Below are 15,778 nucleotides of genomic sequence, written 5' to 3' on the forward strand. Positions count from 1 at the left end.
GAACTCGTTCAGCCAGGTATAATGGTGCCAGATTGTTGACACGTTTATAGGTTAAGGCGAGAGCTTTAAAGACTGTCCTCTCTTTGATAGGGAGCCAATTAACCTTTTTTCCTGGTTTCAGAGAGATGTTCCCTTTTGGAGATGCCAGTGGCAATTCTCGGGGCATGGTTCTGGACCATGTGGAGTTTGGTGAGGTTTTTAGCAGAGGTCCCTAGAAAGAGGGCATTGCAGTAGTCCAGCCGTGATCCTATTATTGCTCTTGCAATAGTGATACAGTTCTGTTCTGACAGAAAGGGTCTGGCTGCGTTCATCAATTTAGAGTGGTATGCTGAGGTCGAGGCAATGGCATTGACCTGCCTGTTCGTGGAGAGGTCAGACTCCAGGTAGACCCCAAGGGTCTTTACAACTTGTGATACAGGGATTGGTATGTTGTCAATTGTGAACGAGCTATATTGTTTTTCCAGTTTCCCCGAAGGTGGCCGGAGATCCAATTAGCAGAAGTTTGGTTTTGTCACCATTAAGGCATAACCAGTTTTACTGCAATCCAGGTTTGGATAGTGGAATAAATGGACCTAAGGGTGGCCATGTCTTCTTCATAGTCACCTGTAAGGGGGATGAGGACCTGTGTATCATCAACATAGTTGGCGTATCTGATGCCCAAGGCGTCCAGGATGTGGAACAATGGATTGGTAAACAGGTTATACAGGGTAGGTGAAATGCATGACCCCGGTGGGACTCTGCATTTAATGATGCTTGGGTGGGCACAGGCTGAGTCAGAGAAGACTTTCGCAACCCTTTCTTGGAGAAACATGGTGATCCAAGTAATGGCCTTAGGGGAGAAATTGGCAGCGGTGGAGAGATGGTGGCAAAGGGTGTTATGATCCACCAAGTCAAATGCTGCAGACAAATCAAGGAGCAGTAGGAGGGCGGGTTTGCCTGCATCTCTGAAATCGTCCATTTGATATTTTAGGTCTAGGAGTGCAGTTTCGGTGCCGTGCCCCTGACGGAATCCCGGGAGGCCGAGCAGGTTGTTAGCCTTGAGGAATTTTTGGATTTGCAGATAAGCTGCCTTGTCAAGGATTTTTAAAAGGAAAGGGACTGTCGTAATGGGTTGGTAGTTCCCTGGAATAGCTGGGTCAAGTGTAGGCTTTTTGAGGAGAGGACGTTCCCATGCTTCCTTGAGACTAGCAGGGACGTGGCCTGACTGGAATGATGCATTGATAAATGCAGTATGGAATGGGGTAAGGGGAAGGGCACAGTCTTTAATCAGTTGAGCCGGGCATACATCCCCTTTACAGAAGGATGGTTTCATAGATTTCAGGAGGGCGATCACTTCTTGTTCGAAAGGGTGGGAGCTGCTGCTAATGCAATTTTGTATTTGAGATATTTGGTGGCTGAGCGCCTGTTGATGGGCTATGATTTTATTCTGGAGCGTGTTAAGTTTGTCCAGCATAGCGGATTGGATGGAGTTACACCAGTGTTCAATCTTTGTGGAGTGTTGACGGGGAGGAGGGGTGTTAGGGGTTTCCAACTCCCTTGAGATGGCAAACATGTCCTTGGTCCCTGATTTAGCATTTGCTATCCCAGAATTAAATGATGATGCTTTGGCTTTGATGATAGCATTTTTATATTCTTTTGAGATAGATTTGAAGTCTAATTGGAAGAGTCGTTGGGGTTTGCTTTCCAGTGGGGGAGTGCTGTCCTTTTTCTTGGCACATAGTTCGAGAAGTTCTTGGGGGGGGGGGGGGGGGAGACCAAGCAGTGGTATGCTTAGACCGCTTAGCTTTTCTTAGGGTGAGTGGGGCGATGTGATGACTGATTTGAACGCCCTGGCAAGGACTTCTCGGTCACTAGAGAAGGGGGCCTGAAGGGCCGGCACTAGGAGGTAGGATGTAAGCTTTTCCTTAGTGAGCTGCTGGAAGCCTCTGGTCAGTGCCGTTGAGGGGGGGGGGGGGAGGTTGTTGCTTATCAAAGCTTTTCGAGGTGTTCAAAATGAATGTAGTGATGATCGGACCACAGGATGGGGGAGATGTCCAAGACCTTAATGGAACAGGTGCAACCTTTACTGTGGGTGGATTCTGTGATGGCCTGAGTGAATCCTAAGGTGGATAGCGCTTTATTAAGGGAAACTGCTTGGGTGTCATTAGGGTCGTTAAGGCCTAGATTGAGGTCTCCCAGGAGAATGGATTGGGAGGTTTTCTTCAAATTATCAAACAGAGTGTGTATCAAGGCACCCTGGAAGCCAGAGATGGTGGTCGATCTACAATTGGAGGGCAATAGTACAGTTTGCAATATTGGAGGGCAATAGTACAATTTGGAGAGACACTGATTTTAAGAGCAAGATAATCGCAGTTATGGCCTAGATCCCCTTCTAACCGAGATGGGCTCTTTGGCAATAAGTGCTACCCTCTGCCCTTTTCTGGAGAGGACGGTCTTGCCTGAAAATAGTGTAGGCCTGGGGGGTGGCGAGGGCAAGGGCTGGACCAGAGGCCTCAGTGAGGCAAGTTTCAGTAATCATTAGGAGGTCAGTATTACAGCTCGTGATAAGATCATGAACGTCAAGGGCATGGGCAGGGAGAGTACTGTTAAGTGGGGCAAATGGAAAGGCCCTGTTGGAGGGACTAGGTATAAAGCTATCAATATTTGAAGCATGCGGCTTGGTATTCCCAGAATTAGTCATAGGCAGGTCATCATTTACAGTGATAGGCATAGGCTGGTTGGACTGCACAGCATCGGGCATAGGCAGGCCATTATGAAAAGTATAGGGTCTAGGCATAACGACATTAGGTTGCAATGGGCAAAATAAGTCATGAGGTACAGCATTTTGACTTAATGGCATAACAGTGGTACCATCAGGTGGCATATCAAGATATACATTATGCAGGTCATCATTTACAATGTTTGGTACAGGCTGGTCAGCATGTATAGAATGGGGTGCAGGCAGAGCAATATTTGGAAGCATTTGGCCAGGCAAGACATGAGGTGCAGCACTTTGACTCCATTGCTTAATGATGGTACTCTTGGATGGCATATCCAGGTACAAATTGAGTGTAATAGCAAGTGGCCATACGGCGGTCGTTGGCTCAAGGGGTGCATTATTCGTCTAGGGCGCCGCAGAGGCTGCAGCTACTGGCCGTATTTGGCTTTCAGTGATCAATGTAATGGCAGTATGTAGCAGGGGTTCAAACACGGGGATCTCTGATGGGCATACTGTGGTACGCTGATAGTTTGTTTCACCATTATTGGTAATGGGTTTAGTGGCGGCTGCTTCAGGAATACAAAGAGTTAGTGGGTACTGGCTTGCGAAGGAGAGTTTTTTCAATGCTATGTGGTGGGTGGTGGATCTTTGCCAAGCATACTTGGTGATCGCTGTGTATAAGGATTGTGAGCCTAGGAGGGCATTTCTAACATGAATAGTTGTATCGCTGCAATATTGCCTTATTTGTTGTGTTGATAATTCAACGACATACCTCATGTTCATTTACAAATTGGACTTTAATTTTGGGTCTGTGGCAGTAGCATATGTATAAGATTATCCCCCCCGACCACTTTTCAGGCATATTTTTAGCATGATATTGTGTGACCTTTCCTGAGAAAACATACAAATGGGAGGGAACAGAAAGAAAATAAACCGTGGCACAAAAATAGGGGAAAGCCCCATGTCATAAAATTCACACTAGTGTGAAGATGGAGAGAACACAAAAAGGGCGAACGTGGAGAAAACGGATATGGAGGGACATTGGAAATGTATAAATTGGTACATAGAACAAAAAATGGTAACCAGAGAGGGCGCAGTAGAGTTTAGAAAGCGAAAAAGCTTTTTGATGTCAGGAACGGTTTAGTGGGAGAGCCACTATGAGGAAGGTATACCAAAAACTGGGTGTGCAACATAGAGAAAAAAATGGGTCTGGACTTGAAGTTTTTCTTTGTTTGAAAAGTGTGCGGTGGTTGTCAACAGGGGCACACACCACCCATCTTTAAAATGGTAATCAAGCAATTGGATTTACAAAAAGTCTTTCTTCCAAACGTGCACAGAGTCCTTAATATTCTGTTAGAAACAACATAAATGCCCAAGTTTTATTACAGACATAGTATCAACTCCATTTAAGATACTATTTCATATATTTATGTTTTTTACTGCCTGTAGCTTTCTCTTTCTTTGTCCCACTGTAATACTTTTGCAGCATTTATACAAGCACACTTTTAAGTATTCTTCCCTATTAAACGCACCAAACCTATTCACTGTGAAACAATAACTGAGAGTAGAGGAAAGGTTCACCAGCTTTGGCTCGTAATCCGGGTTTACTGTGAATTAGGGCATTTTATTTCTTTCAGAAATAGTGCATATTGTTTTACCCATTTTGAGATACTCCTAAACAACATGAGTTGTACTTAGCATGATTTGTGATAGACCCACTTGGATTGTCCAAATCTGGATTAAAACATCTATTTAAAATTCGAAATTTGATTAGCTGAATGTCGGATTATACATTTTTTGTTCCACATTTCCATTTCAAATGATATGTTTTTGGTCACTTTGATTAAGAAACCAGTCATAGGCCCATCTGAGAGGCGCTACACTCTTTTCCCTTGGCCAACTCCTCTATAATGCCAGTGTGTGGGAGGGGAGTACAGCAGGGTTCAAAACTGCTGAGAGCTGTTTAGCTCCTGTTTCAAATCTAGGAGAGCCTGGTTTGTTTAAAACTGTTACCGCCTTCCGAAGGGTTAATAAGTTGCCCCGCCCACAATAGGGGCGGGAGTTGAGAACGGACATTTGGGGGAAGTTGGGAATGCTGGGAAAAGGCGCGCGACATGCCAGTTACGGTTGGAAGATGAAATAAAGAAGTTGCCTTCCACATCCCTCCGTGTGTGTGTTTTCCTTTTGCCTCATCAACGGCAACATTTTGGCGATGAGGATCCGTACCGCACACAACGGAGTCCTCCATCTCGGCAGCCCGCCGAAATCCGTTTGGCCGCTGGCATTCCGCCAAGCCGCATCCTCCTCCTCCTCCGCCTCCTCCTCCTGCTGAGGCTGCATGCGGCCACTGATACTCCGTCAGTCTCCTCCTCCTCCGCTTGGAGCGGTACTATGTAGCCGCTGGCACCCCGTCGAGCCTCCTCCTTCTGAAGCCGCCGGCGCTCTGCCGTGCACAAGTGAGGGCCGGACACCCTGCCAAGTCTCCTCCTCCTCATCATCAAAGGGACCACGAGACTGCCGAGGGCAGACCCCCGCTGTGGCAATCTGCCAGAGCTCCTTCCACGCATGCAGCACAAACAGCTTGCCGCCTGCTCCGGATTTACGGCGGTGACTAGACACACGCGCCTCTCTGCTGGTGAAGGCCCACCAATGCCCTGAAGCGAAAAGACGCCTCACGTTCTACTGTCGAAACACGTCCGCCCATGCCACTCAAGCGGCAGGCCCCTCTCAAGTCTCAGAATGCCAGCATATGACATGGGGCACATCTAAGGGTGAGTGAATACAAAATTCCTCTGAAACACCAGGCTGCGCTATTGTAACAATATTTCCCCAGGGCACAGTGCCATTGTCAATAATTTCTCCAGTGCACAGTGGTTTCGTTAAGTGGAGTCTAAAACCAATACCCTGGGACACTTGGACCCTGTGATCCCACCAGTGAGCACACAGTGCCACACACACAGCACCCAAGGGTGGTGCCCATCCAAACCCACCAACAGTGAGGCCAACACCCCATACTCAAGAAGGGTACAGCAGAGTAATCAACACCTTACAAGATGAGCAATCCAGTGTCACCCCAGCCTGCCCGTGCAGCCAAATCCATACAACTAAGGATGCCACCGCCATTCACCATGACGCCACAAGCCACAAAAGGGCCCAGGTGGATGGAGGATTTCCATCAATTTGTGAGAGGGTCAGGAGACGGTGACTCCCCCAATATCGGGGACATTTTTCTCAATCTGGTGGGGGGAGAGATTAAAACCATCGTCAAGACAATTCCTACAGTGTAACAAAACAACTTCCCGGAATTAATCAAAGCACTAGACAAACTTCTCATAATTGAAGTAAATCGCGACTACGAAAGATACCTTTTCCCTTTTCAACCAATGTACACAAAAACCACAAGAGACAGTGGATGAATTCATAACTCGCTTAAGAGTAAAAGGAGCTCACTGCCAATTCGATGTGTTTTCCTTGGAAGAGGCGATGCGTCTCAGAGTTATAGAGAGCTGCCTATCACCCACACTCAAGAAGCAATTGTTAAAGAAGCCCCTCAACATCCCCGAGGTCAGCGAGCTTGCGTGCATATTCGAGAGAGTTGCTGCCCAAGCCGCATCCATGACTGGCACCAACAACCCAAAACAAGACACTGCCGAACTCATAGTGGCCATACAAACACCTAGTCAGGGCGACAAAGAATCGTACCCATACAGACCACAAGCCCCACAAGTACCACGTCAACAGAGACATTGCTATCGCTGCGGAATGACATTTCCACACTCAGGATCATGCCCAGCTCTATCACAATGGTGCACGACTTCCGCCCACTGCCCCCACAATATAGACAGCAAAGATACTACCATCAGAACCAAAGGCGCTACGTTGGAGCTATTGATGAATACCAAGAGCATGAATACCTGCAAATATCTGACCACTCAGACCAAACTCAATACTTAACGGATGAATATGACAACCCACCTGAAGGCTACGGGGAGGATGAACTCTTATCAATGTCCTGCAGCGACTGCATACACCACATATTACGACCCATATAATCAAGACGAATATGTCAATCTCATGCATGGCAATGAAGAAGCTAGAGAAGCCCCCAAAATTCCGATAAAAATGGGAAATTGCCTGTTTCATTTCATGGTTGACTCTGGTGCCACTGTAAACATAATGGGTGAACAAGATTACACTAGGATCCCAAATCCGCCAATGCTCTAGGTGTCACACTCGTACATTTTTCAGTGGGGCACCGCTACACCCTTGAAAACAATTGGACATTTTACACAACGTTTCCTCCTAAATGGGCGACAGGTGGACACCATCATCCATGTCATTCGCTCACTCACCAGGAGTCGATAACCTTCCACTTGCTCATCTAAAGGTAAGCCTCTGAGGAGGTCAGGCAGAGGTTCACTCTCCTCCTCCTCCTCCTCCTGAGCTGAAGCTAGAAGCAAAGCTCCTATGACAGGTCTCGAGACATAAGCCTTCACGGTTGGTGTGAAAGACTCTGGGAGCCTCCTTAAGCAATCCTAAGTCCACCGGATAGTTCACCTCTCCAAGTTTACCCACAACTTTGAAGGGTCCTATCCATTTGTCCTGCAAGGCCCTCTGCGGACCATAACAAGAACAAGCTGGTCTTGAGTAAACTCAATCATGTTAGCCTTCTGGTCATACCAATGTTTGACCAGAGCTTGACCAGCCTTCAAGTTATCACTTGCCTCTGCCATCATGTGTGACATTCTCCTCCGGAGACCTATCACATGGTCAGTCACTTTGACTGGCTTGGGGGAAGGAGCACTCCCAACCCCTCCTTAATCAGGGCCAATGGACCTCTGACTGGATGGCTATAGAGAAGTTAGAAGGGACTGTAACCTACTCCCTCCTAAGGGACTTCTCTATATGCAAAGATAAGGCATGGCTGTAGAAGGTCCCACTTTCTTTTAAGGGGTTCTTCTAAAGCATCTATCGTGCTCTTCATAGTTCTGTTAAACCTCTCAGCCCATTGGTTTGGGGATGGTAGGCAGTTGATAACTTGTAGGTGACGCCACAGGTTTTCCACATGGCTTGCATGTAGTGGGACATACAATTTGATCCCCTGTCAGATATCACCTCCTTAGGGAACCCTACTCTGGTAAAAATACCAAGTTGTGCCTTAGCCACAGCCGGAGCCGTAACAGTCCTCATAGGTATTGCTTCAGGATACCTAGTGGCATGATCCACTACAACTAGGATAAACCTGTTGCCTGAAGATGTGGGAGGCTCAAGAGGACCAACAATGTCAATCCCGATACTCTCAAAAGGAACTCCCACCACTGGGAGAGGCATCAAGGGTGCCACATTCTTTGCTCCACTCTTGCCAGAGATTTGGCAAGTGTGGCAGCTCCTGCAGAATTTGTCTACTTCTGAACCCATCTTAGGCCAGTAGAAGTAAAGAGAGAGCCTTTCCTTGGTCTTCTTAAAACTTAAGTGACCAGCCAAAGGTATCTCGTCAGCTAACTGCAGAAGCTGGAGTCGGTTCACTAGAGGTACAACACGTATTTTGCAGTCTCCAGGGGTTGACTCAGTCGTTTCACTGTAGAAGAGGCTATCCTCCCAGTGAAACCTATACTTCCCAGGCTCAGTCCAGTTGAGCTGAGAAGCTGCCTGTTGGTGAAGACCTTCAAGGGTAGGACACTCTCTTTATCCTTTGCTGAAATCTGCCCTGTTGGGTCCACCCTCTGCCAGTAAAGACTGCAGCTCAGGATGGTCAACAGGGTCAAGATCTCCTTCTAGAGTAAGATCTTCTTCTAGATCTGATTCCACAGTATCTAGCTGAACCATACAGGGTTGAACCTCACACTCAGCCTCAGCTGGTGGAGGAGTCACAGATGTGACTTTGGACAGTCTTGGAGATGTCCTTCTGGGCACAGGAGTGCTTGCTGGTTTCTTCCTGGCAGACTTGGGTTTCCCCTTTGTCTCTTTCTGACCTGCAATGGCAGTAAGTCCGTCCTGTGGACTTGGGGTGATAGTTTCCTCTATCCTATCCCCAGGAGAGACTCTCACGGTTCTCTCCCTTGCAGACCATGTGAGCTCCTGCTTCCTTCTTTTGAGGTGCTGGGGGTACTAGACACAACTCCAAGAGTTTTAAGGTCATTACCCAGCAGGACCCTCCCAGGCACGTTATTTAGCAAACTTACAGGTATTCTGACACTCATGTCATTACACTGGAGGAGAGCTGGTAACTGGGGAACCATTTGCACAGGCCTTCAGCTTACTTGGTTAAGTGTTTGTCTGCCTTAGCAACATCCCCCACCTTGAAAAAACATTCATCAACCACAGTTATGACGGCTCCATCGTCTCTGATGGCAGGGCTTTCCTGACCATTCACAAGAACACTATCTTTGTAATATTTTTTAGTATTATCTGGGATTGAGTTATAGACATCTACGTTCTGTTGTCCCAAGGACACTAAAGAAACTCTAGCTGAGACTTGCATGGGCTCATCAGCTAGTAACTGAAAGTTTACACTGGCTATAGGTACTTCATCCACCTGGGAGAAGGCTAAGGAGACAGTGTGGAACCCTGAAGGTTTACCCTTACATCTGGGATCCCCTTTCACATGGTCGGTTAACCCACAAACAAAGCATTTCCCAAATGCTCTCTGGAATGGGGACTTGTTCTGACCTCCATCTGGTTTGGTACCAGATGGTACACTAGCCTGATTCGGTTTCCCTTGTGGCTTAACCTGGTTATGTTTGGGGCCCTCTTTTGGATTGGAATTATTGGAATTCTCTTTGTTGTCTTTCTTTGGTTGCTTTCCCTCATCCTTTTTCTGAGTTGCCCCAGAATCCTTGTGAGTAGCCCTGTTGGCAACCCACAAGTCAGCAGCCTTAGCTAACTTCTTAGGATCTATCTCCTTTGAATCAGCCAAGTGCTGTCTAAGCTCAGGAGAGCAGACAACAAAATAGACTCCAACATTACAAGATTCCTCACACCTTCATAAGTGTTCACTTTGTAACCCTTAACCCAACCGTCTAAGTTTTTCAAACATTTACACACCCAGGTAGCCCAAGGGGTACCATCATGCTTTTTGAGGGTTCTAAACCTCTTAAGGTACTGGGAAGGGGTCTTCCCAAATCTAGCTATTAATGCAAGCTTCACACACTCATAATCCTGTTTATCCTCTTCCCCAACTCCATTACATCACTTGCAACAGGGGGAAGCCTAGAGAAAAGCCAAAGAATCAGCTGATTCCCTGAGATACCTTGAATCCCATGATTGTATTCAAACATTGCTAACCAATCCAAAACATCAAGTTTAGTCTCATACATACCAATCATTTCCTTTGGCATACAGGGTCTCTTAGGGCTGGAAGACCTAGAAGACTCTGGGAGAGAATAATTTTCTAAAGACAATTTCTTCATTTCTAGTTCATGATTCAGCTCCATTTCTCTGAGCCTTAACTCTTGATGTTTCATGGCAGTTTGTGCATCAATACGTTTTACTTCCAAAAAGTCTCATTTTCTCAAGTGCAATAAACTCAGGAGTAAGTGTAGGACCTGTGGGGGTCCCTGTGGACAGAGGTTGTGTTTTCTGAGAAGGCAAAGGAGTTGTAGGGTTTCCTAACAAGGACTCATCTGCTTCTTCTAAATCAACATTCTCGGAATCAGAAACATCAGTATTCACATTTGCTGGAGGGGTAGGCCCTTCTGACCCACTCTCCAGACTTTTGTTTTCCCATTAACTTTGCAATCAATTTAGATGTCTTTCCTTTACCAGAGAGACTCCTTTCTCTACACATGAGCTTTCCATATTTGACATGATTTCTCAGTTAAATAGAATTAGTGGTGTTTAGTTGAACCCAAGCAATAGCAGCACTCTAAGTGTAATCACTCTACTTCCAAATCCTCATCGCTGTACACCAGTGTTAGGCAGAATCCTGTGCAGTGCCCTTAGGGACCACTACACACAATTAAGACTACAAGTGGTAATACAAGTTAACCTTTGATACAAGCCTGTACTACTATGTTAAAGTGGTAGCAGTAGCGGAGCAGTCAGGCCTATCTCAAGAGTATATGAGCAGTAGCAGAGATTACACAAAGAGACCACAATTACTGTGACTCAAGCAAACACTGACTCAAGGTTTCAGGTAAAAAAATATAAGTACATTTGTTATAAAACACAACACTTCTATTAATTCAAAACCACACGTAAAATACACTACACGCAACCAATTCACTTGGTACAGTATAACTCTAGGTAAATACCCTATGTTTTAATGGACCGGTGTTGTGAAATAAAAGACGTTACGGGGTATATATATGCAATCACTTTTTGACAGTAATGACAGTTCGGTTTTACTAAAGATACGCGTATCCACAGCGAGAAATGTTACCGGGGCAAAAACACACTTAGCACCTGAGTTAACCAGAGAGAGTTGGGGGCAAAAATAATAGGCAATACTTTTGTCAGGGCAGACAGAATCAGAGAACACTCGTTGACAGAAATACAAGAGTCAATAGGCTGGAGCCAGTGTCAAGTGGAACCGGGTTCATGTTGTCAAGGATCACACAGTTGGACAGTTCGATTCAACGTTGCCAGGAGTACTTAGATATTGTCAACGGAGGAAGCAAAAGTTATAAGAAGGAGGGAAGACAAGGGCAAGCCTTGGAGGAGGAGAAAAGGGATTCACTCTAGCTCCTCAAAGCAGAACACAGTACCTTATTCAAGGCAGTAGCTGGTGCCACGGCAGTTGTTCCTGGTAGTTTCCTGCAGACCCACGGTTCCTGGTGCTTCGGTCGTGGTGACGAGAAGGAGGACGTCTGAAGGGGTCTGCACTACGCAGGGATGAAGCCAGCAGCAGCGACGAAGAATAAAAGGTGCACTCCTTTAAAACAGGAGAGGCTCTTCAGTTGGCTATCTGGACCACTACAGCAGTGTGCAGCGATTTCGACCAAGAAGAGGATCCTCTGGCTGTGGCAGATGAGCTGGTTGACCCCACCAGGCTCAAGGGAAGAAGACTCCGGACTGGATCTTCTCTGGTCGTCAAAGGGTAGATAGCTCAGGACTGCAGCAGGGCTTCACCGGGACGGGGTAGTTGCAGCAGCCGTCTTCTTCTCTGCTTCTCTTTGGTTCCTTGTAGTTCCAGTGGCGACTCTAACTTCCAGCCCAAGAGTCCTGCCTTTTATGCAAAAATCCCCCATTCACACAGCTAGGCTGTCAATCGCGCAGCAAGGGGGTTGTCCAGCCCGGACAACCACCTTAGCCAATCATGGAAAAGTGTGACTTGGGTTTCCTAGGATACCCTGTGCAGGGGGCGACTACACCCCTCCCTCACATTCAGTCCACCTAGCCACCCAGGCGCTTAGAGGAGGGCTTCTTGGCAGAAGCCCGCCAAAAGACAGTGACCAAAGAAGGCAAACCTGGTTTGCCGCGCAAAGTAAAACACAAGAAGGACTTTAACAAAAAGAAATGGCGAATAAACCCAACTGGAGCCAAAAGAAAGAGTATTTGGGCAAGCAGGTTTATGTTCGAGGCTAATATAATAGCCTAAAACGTACCAAGTTTATATAGTATAAACGCAGTAGAAAAGTTAGGGTAGATACCACTGCCACCAGTCAAGTCTAAATGTTAAAAGAGCAAAACAAGGCTGTAGGAGGTACAGATGACAAGGGCTAAGAAATAACCCTTTCCAATACTCCATGTAAGATGGGGTGTACTGGATCTGTGGTTAACTATGTAAAGTTAATGGCAACTTTACCCTTTTCTGGGGGACAGTAGTCAGCCCCAGAAATGGAGTCGGTGGGAAGTCTAAAAGACAACCCTGTGTCACTGCACCGAAGGTGCTGTGTGACACACAAAAGAATGGGGCTACTGAAGTGGTGTACTCCAGAGTCCCCAATCACAAAAACAGATGAAATGCACATGGCAAAACATGGGTAAGAGTGGGGGAAAAACTCACACTCTTACCAAGTGGAAAAAATAAACTCCAGAAATCCAGCAAAGCTGCTGGGGGAATCACTAGGTAAGGTAAATTAGCCATTGAATGAGAATTCTCCCTAACACACTCAATTTAGCAAAATGCTGTTTCAGCAAAGCGAGGCTCAACATTTTTGGATATGTTTTTTTCCAGTGAGAGGATGATGCCGGATCCTGAAAAGGTTGACGCAATCACAAATCTCAGCGAACCACAACAGACTGCAGAGGTCCGTTCGTTCCTAGGTATGGCTGGATATTGCGCAAGATACATTCCGCACTACGCGTCCCTCACGGAGCCACTGCGGAGACTCCTACAGAAAAAAGCAATATTTCACTGGACACCAGCGTGCCAACACGCTTTTGCTGACATCAAGCAAGCCCTCACGGAAGCTCTCCGCCTTGCCTATTTCAACCCAACATGGCACACAGAAGTAATAGTGGACGCAAGCCCAGTTGGCCTAGGAGCCATTCTACCCCAGACAAGTGGTACAGATGTTAACCCCAGACATGCAGTAGCTTATGCAAGCAGGGCACTGTCCACCCCAGAAATGGCCTACTCCCAGGCAGAAAAAGAAAGTCTGGCCGCTGTCTGGGCACGTGAGCATTTTCACAACTTATTAATTGGAAAAAAATTCACCCTGATAACTGATCACCAGGCACTTCTCTCTCTGTTCGGCAACCCGCACACCAACATGCCCCCGAGGATGGAGCGATGGGGCATTCGCCTTCAAGAATATGATTACGACATCATTCATTGACCCGGAGGTGACCTGAACCCCGAAGACTATTTGTCGCACCATCCGGTGGGAGCCCCAATAACGTGTATAGGGGATGTTGCGTATGTCAACAACATTGTGGCGAACTCATTAACACCTGCACTGTCGTTAGACATGGTCACTGCCGCATCAGCTGCGGATCCCACAACCTCTCTTGCGATCAGCCTCACGATGACCAACAAATGGAAAGATCACCAGAGAGCAATGCTAGCCCACCCGGGGGTGAGCAGGCAAGAAATTGAAAGATTGGCCAGAGTGCACAATGAACTAGCGGTCAAAGACCACAACATTCTACTTAGAGGCTGCTGAATTGTCATCCCAGCGGCTCTAAGAATCGAGGTTGTCCGCACCGCACATGAAGGATATAGACGAGCCAAAAACACAAAAAAACAGATGTCATGTCTGCTTCCCATTTCTGGATGCCGCAGTCGACGAATGGGTCAAGAACTGCCCTGCTTGCCAGTGCATATCACCAGCCGAACCTCCTGCTCCTCTACAACACACGCAAATACCAGATCACCGTGGGAAAGAGTAGCCATGGACTTTTATGGACCCACAGAATCAGGTGACTATCTCCTACTTCTGATAGATGAGTACTCATGGTTTCCGATAGTAAAAAAAAAGTAGCCACCACAGCTTTTCCGCAAGTGGCTGAGGTATTAGAAGAAATACTCAGCGAATGGGGAATTCCCAGAGTGATCAAGTCCGACAACGGACCACCATTTTGTGGACATGAATTCGAAATCCTAGCAAGACATCTAGGATTCAACCACATGAAAATCACACCACGACACCCGCAAGCAAATGGGATGGCCGAGAGATTCAGGGCATCAATCAAAAAGACCATCCAGAGAGCCAGAATCGAAACAGTCAACCCGCACCTAGCACTCTTTCGGCTTCTCAGAGAACACACCACATGTGGCCACGAACAAGACACCGGCTGAACTCATGCTTCGTTATGAAGTACGCACCCGCTTCCCATGGAACCCGTCTGTCACGGAGATCCCGGTCGTTGAAATACTCCAGCGTGATGCCGAAGGGAAAGGGAGAGTAAAACAGTACACCGACACGATGCGTAAGGCAACGTCAAAAGACTTTCAAATCGGAGATGAAGTTCTGGTTCAACAACACATGGTACGCAAGACCGACTCACGGTTCGCCCCAATCCCCATGAGGGTCACCGCAATAAAGGGCACGATGGTGACAGCCCAGGACCAAGACAAAGCCATCACGAGGAATTGCCAACAATTCAAACCCTATCTCAAAAGAGAAGAGACTGAGAGTATCCTGAGACCTGTCACTCCGGAGCCACGGATCCCGAGAGATGACTTATGGGTCCCCTCTGAGGAAGATGTCAGAGAGACAGAACAGGGCAAAAGACTCCAGAATGGAGAAGGGACAGAGACCTGCTACGGGAGACCACAGCGAACAATCAAGAGGCCAACACGGCTAGTTGAAGATTGTTAAATTGATGTTTGGATATATTGTCCGGGAGTGATGTTACCGCCTTCCGAAGGGTTAATAAGTTGCCCCGCCCACAATAGGGGCGGGAGTTGAGAACGGACGTTGGAGGGAAGTTGGGAATGCTGGGAAAAGGCTCGCGACGCGCCAGTTACGGTTGGAAGATGAAATAAAGAAATTGCCATCCACATGCCTCCGCGTGTGTGTGTGTTTTCCTTTTGCCTCATCAACGGCAATGAAAACCAACAGTTGCTAGGAGCTGCTTTGGTTCCCAAGGTCAACTGGTGCCTTACAAACTTGCATTTGTGACATTAACTTGGAGTGCTTGAAAAAGTAAACAAATAAGAATTGAAACATATTGAGGACACATTTAAATAATGGATCATACATAGTAGGCAAAAAGTTGGTGTATATTTCAAGTGTGAGTTAAATTTGAAGTGCGCTGTGTGCTCCTGCCTTCTGGGTGATGCCTGACACCTCAGATCTGGTTTTAGCTCCTGCTCATCGCAATTTATTTTTGAACGCTGGTTCGTCGCCCCTTTTATCTGCATAGGCTTCCTTTCCTTTGCCTGAGATCACAGAAGCTGCATTCTTCTTTTATGCACCTGCAATGTAAGGTGCTTGGCACTGAGGTAGCAACACTAATCTCCATTTTTACATTCCAGCCGTTCTTTGTTTTATCCTCTACAACTTCTATGGTTTTATCCAATCGTTGCATGCTGTTGTTTTTAGCGAGCTATTCAAGATTTTGCAAGGATATACTGTGCAATGCCGCTAATCTCTGCAGTGCTGGGATTTAGCAGCTGTTAGATGTTTTTTTGTGACAGTTAAAGGAACTAAATAAGGGCATGCCAAGCAGCCTTTTTAAAAAACAGGTCTA

General features: G+C 46.8%; 1 protein-coding gene across 15 annotated transcripts in view; it reads left to right on the plus strand.

Annotated features, from left to right (window-relative positions):
• Positions 1-15,778, plus strand: part of PDE4DIP (phosphodiesterase 4D interacting protein) — a 1,465,918-nt gene that overhangs the window by 876,309 nt on the left and 573,831 nt on the right. The gene's annotated exons all lie outside the window — the stretch shown is intronic.

This window comes from Ambystoma mexicanum, chromosome 1q (genome assembly GCF_040938575.1).
Source record: "Ambystoma mexicanum isolate Mex_15411 chromosome 1q, UKY_AmexF1_1, whole genome shotgun sequence".
Classification (NCBI taxonomy): domain Eukaryota; kingdom Metazoa; phylum Chordata; class Amphibia; order Caudata; family Ambystomatidae; genus Ambystoma; species Ambystoma mexicanum.